The sequence below is a fragment of the Bos mutus genome, chromosome 19 (assembly GCF_027580195.1).
Source record: "Bos mutus isolate GX-2022 chromosome 19, NWIPB_WYAK_1.1, whole genome shotgun sequence".
Lineage (NCBI taxonomy): Eukaryota > Metazoa > Chordata > Mammalia > Artiodactyla > Bovidae > Bos > Bos mutus.
This window is the reverse complement of record NC_091635.1, coordinates 32,667,562-32,672,643: the sequence shown is the minus strand read 5'-3', so window position 1 is coordinate 32,672,643 and position 5,082 is coordinate 32,667,562. Positions and strand designations below refer to the sequence as shown.

At 44.4% G+C, this 5,082-nt stretch overlaps 1 pseudogene; it reads left to right on the top strand.

Annotated features, from left to right (window-relative positions):
- Window positions 1–2,273: 2,273 nt before the first annotated feature.
- Window positions 2,274–4,687, top strand: LOC138992029 (FMR1-interacting protein NUFIP2 pseudogene; annotated as a pseudogene).
- The last annotated feature ends 395 nt before the right edge of the window (window positions 4,688–5,082 follow it).

The window sequence follows — 5,082 nt, the reverse complement described above, 5'->3', positions numbered from 1 at the left end:
TTACCACTTGGGTCATCAGGGAAGTCCCTGAAATCTTTGTAATGTCAAAATTAACAAAAACCTGCTACACTAAAGCTCTGAGCAAGAACTACAGAAAGGTCACAGTCCTCAGGGCTACATGAGTGACGTCAGCAGAGTTCACCAACCTCTGTTTGACCTCAGTTTCATCTTTTCTGTCAAGAAGATTAATTTCCAGCTCTGAAGTGGCAAACTGCACTGCTAAGAGGGAACTGAACCCCAGGATAGAATACATTAGACAGCAACTGGCCACATGAAACAGATTTGAGAATCTCAGTGTGGAACAAGCACCAGCGGGGAGATGCCGAGCTGAGAAAGAGGAAATGCCAACTTCTATCACGGGGAATGGTTCTAGGTCTTTTCTAGGTCACTTTGGAAGACAAATCCAGGACCAGTGGATGGAAATTTCAGGGATGTAAAGGTCAGATTCCTACTAAGAAGAATATGAATTAGAGTTTTTCCCAAACGGAGTGGGCTATCGTGGGTGGTAGCAAGTCTCCCATCATAGTAGATACCCAAGTGAACACTGGATGACTTTTACAGGGCTTTTATGGAAGGGTTTGGATTAGAGATCTCTTCTAACCCTGAAAACTTATGCTTCTGTAACTCTAAAAGGTCAGGGGAGAAAAGAATGAGTACCTTCCCAGCTTAGTTTTAGATTTTTTTCACTTTGCTTCTCCATCTCTGAACAGCTGCACCTCATGCCAGTGTGATCCCTGCTCACCCTTCCCCCCTTTCTCAGCCTTTCTTCCTTCTCCCTGCCTCTTACCCCATTCTCCAGTTATTTTTCTCACCCTTCCTTTATCCTTCTTTATTTCTTTTTATGCAAATCCTAAAAGGCAGAGACTGTGGTATTCCCAGGTGGTACCATGGTAAAGAATCCGCCTGCCAATGCAGGAGACGCAAGACTCAGGTTTGATCCCTGGGTTGGGAAGATCCCCTGGAGGAGAGCATGGCAACCCACTCCAGTATTCTTGCCTGGAGAATCCCATGGACAGAGGAGCCTGGTGGGCTACAGTCCATAGGGTAGCAAAGAGTTGACACAACTGAGTGACTGAGCACACATGCGCGTGATTATAGCTGGCAAAAAAAGAAGGCATCCTGTCAGGAATCGCACTCTCCAGGCCCTTCTCTATTTATATCCCATCCAAGCTTGCCACACCTCCTCCATGACGCCCTCCCTGGCCATTCCCTGAGACCCAAGTGCTATGATACCATACCCTCCCTCAGTCCTTAGATACACACTGCCTGCTGTCCTTTCTTCTCTTTTGTCTTATAACTTTTCACCTGTAGATCATTCTTACTTCAGTAGGGTATAAACTCGTGGAGTGAAAGATTATGAGTGACTTTGCTTTTGGAACCACCGTTTGGGAGCTGACTTCCAAAGCACCTGCAGCTGTGGACTCTGCAGTTATTTTGAATGAATGCTTTCTGCCACTTCAGGTCCTAAACACATATACACAGTGAGGGTGAAAATAAAACAAGACTAGAGTTGATCTAGAGTCGGACTCAGTTCAGTTCAGTCACTCAGTCATGTCCGACTCTTTGTGACCCCATGAACTGCAGAACGCCAGGCCTCCCTGTCCATCACCAACTCCCAGAGTCCACCCAAACCCGTGTCCATTGAGTTGGTGATGCCATCCAACCATCTCATCCTCTGTCGTCCCCTTCTCCTCCTGCTTTCAATCTTTCCCAGCATCAGGGTCTTTTCAAATGAGTCAGCTCTTCGCATCTGGTGGCCAAAGTATTGGACTTTCAGCTTCAAAATTAGTGCTACCAATGAACACCCAGGACTGATTTCCTTTAGGATGGACTGGTTGGATCTCCTTGCAGTCCAAGGGACTCTCAAGAGTCTTCTCCAACACCACAGTTCAAAAGCATCAATTCTTCAGTGCTCAGCTTTCTTTATAGTCCAACTCTCACATCCATACATGACCACTGGAAAAACCATAGCCTTGACTAGACGGACCTTTGTTGACAAAGTAATGTCTCTGCTTTTTAATATGCTGTCTAGGTTGGTCATAACTTTCCTTCCAAGGAGTAAGCATCTTTTAATTTCATGGCTGCAATCACCATCTGCAGTGATTTTGGACCCCAGAAAAATATAGTCAGCCACTGTTTTCACTGTTTCCCCATTTATTTGCCATGAAGTGATGGGACCGGATGCCATGATCTTAGTTTTCTGAGTGTTGAGCTTCAAGCCAACTTTTTCACTCTTCTCTTTCACTTTCATCAAGAGGCTCTTTAGGCTCAGATCCTGACGGTGCAGCAGCCCGCAGCCTCAGCCAGAGAGTCCCAGCAGCTTTCAATGGAGGAGAAGCCCGGCCAGCCACAGTCTCAGCACCATCACAGCCACCACCATCCGCACCATCACCCCCAGCAGCAGCAGCAGCCGCACCACCATCACCATTATTATTTCTACAACCACAGCCACAACCACCATCACCGCCACCATCACCAGCAGCCTCACCAATACCTGCAGCATGGAGCCGAGGGCAGCCCCAAGGCCCAGCCAAAGCCGCTGAAACATGAGCAGAAACACGCCCTCCAGCAGCACCAGGAAACGCCGAAGAAGAAAAGAGGCTACGGTGAACTAAATGGTAATGCTGGAGAAAGAGAAATGTCTTTAAAGAGCCTGGGTTCTGAGGAAGCTACCAACCCTATTTCCAGGGTCCTCAATGGCAACCAACACGTTGTAGACACTAATCTGAAGCAGACTGTAAAGTCCAGCACCTTTGGAAAAGCAGGAATTAAAACCAGGAATTTTATTCAGAAAAACAGTATGGACAAAAAGAATGGGAAGTCTTATGAAAATAAATCTGGAGAGAACCAATCTATAGACAAGACTGATACTGTAGCAATTCCAAATGGTGTTCTAACAAATAATTCTGGCTATATTACTAATGGTTATATGGGCAAAGGAGCAGATAATGATGGTAGTAGATCTGAGAGCGGATATACCACTCCTAAAAAAAGGAAAGCTAGGCGCAATAGCGCCAAGGGTTGTGAAAACCTTAATTTAGTGCAGGACAAAATAATGCAACAAGAGACCAATGTCCCAACCTTAAAACAGGGACTTGAAACTTTCAAGCCTGACTACAGTGAACAAAAGGGAAATCGAGTAGATGGTTCAAAGCCTATTTGGAAGTAGGAAACTGGGCCTGGAGGAACAAGTCGAGGAAAACCTGCTGTGGGTGATATGCTGCGGAAAAGCTCTGATATTAAGCCTGGTGTGAGCAGCAAAAAGTTTGATGATCGGCCCAAAGGAAAGCATACTTCTGCTGTTGCCTCCAAAGAGGACTCGTGGACCCTGTTTAAGCCCCCCCCCAGTTTTTCCAGTGGACAATAGCAGTGCTAAAATCGTTCCTAAAATAAGTTATGCAAGCAAAGTTAAGGAAAACCTCAACAAAACTGTACAGAACTCTTCTGTGTCACCATCTTCATCTTCATCTTCCTCATCATCTACTGGGGAAACTCAGACCCAAGCTTCAAGTCGATTATCCCAGGTCCCTATGTCAGCGCTGAAATCTGTTACTTCGGCCAACTTTTCTAATGGGCCAGTTTTAGCAGGGACTGATGCAAGTGTGTATTCTCCAGGGGGTCAGCCACTGCTAACTACTGCTGCTAATACTCTAACACCCATCTCTTCTGGGACTGATTCAGTTCTCCAAGACATGACTCTGACTTCAGCAGGTGTTGAACAAATTAAGTCCAGCCTTTTTATCTATACTTCAAATATGCAAACTGTGCTGTTGAGCACAGCTCAAGTGGATCTACCCTCTCAGACAGATCAGCAAAACCTGGGGGATATCTTCCAGAATCAGTGGGGTTTATCATTTATCAATGAACACAGTGCTGGCCCCGAAACTGTTACTAGGAAGTCATCAGATTATAAAGTGATGGAGGTGACATTTCAAGGGGAATATCCTGCCACTTTGGTTTCACAGGGTGCTGAAATAATCCCCTCAGGAACTGAGCATCCTGTGTTCCCAAGGCATATGAGCTGGAAAAACGGACTAGTCCTCAAGTTCTGGGTAGCATTCTAAAATCTGGGACTACTAATGAGAGTGGAGCCTTATCCTTGGAACCCAGTCATATAGGTGACCTGCAAAAAGCAGACACCAGTAGTCAAGGTGCTTTAGTGTTTCTCTCAAAGGACTATGAGACAGAAAATCAAAATCCTCTGGCGTCTCCTACGAACACTTTGTTAGGCTCCGCCAAAGAACAGAGATACCAGAGAGGCCTAGAAAGGAATGATAGCTGGGGTTCTTTTGACCTGAGGGCTGCTATTGTATATCACACTAAAGAAATGGAATCTGTTTGGAATTTGCAGAAGCAAGATCCCAAAAGGATAATCACTTACAATGAAGCCATGGGTAGTCCAGATCAATGAAGGACCAGACTGCCTATTTGTAACCTTTCTGCAGCATTAGAGCCACCGTTCATGGGGGACACAAGGCTTTTATGCTCCTAGATCTTCAACGCAGCAGAGGAACCATAAGTAGAATCACAGGATAATATATACAAATATATATATATATATACATTATATATATAGTTATTTTTAAAAAGGCAACTGAAAGTAATTAGACTTCTTAAGGAAACAAATTTATTTCAAGAGACTACACATGGTTATTTAATCTCCGGTACTGAATAGATTTGTTTTATTTTGTTTTTAGTTTTTAAGTGTGAATGCAAGTGATTAATGAATATGGACTTATTAACAAGCGTGGTTCTAAAGTTCCTGCTGTCATCACCTTGGGCAACCAATGACCCACTGGAAAGGCAAATCCACTTTAAAAGATCTCTGTATCTTGTTCTGTGACTAAAGTGATACACTAATCACGGGGAACCCAGAATGATTCAACATTTTCCCCCACTCCTCCCTTGATCTTTTGGTTATACTTTGAACCCTGCGAGAATGCTGGATAAAATGCCTTGAAGTTTGCAGGGGTCTTTTTTTTTTTTTGTGAATATGATTTGCGTGTCTTGCCAGGAATAAGCAGCCTCTGTGGGGTATTGGGAAATATTTTCTTTGTTTTCTTTTAATTTTTGTGGGGTGGG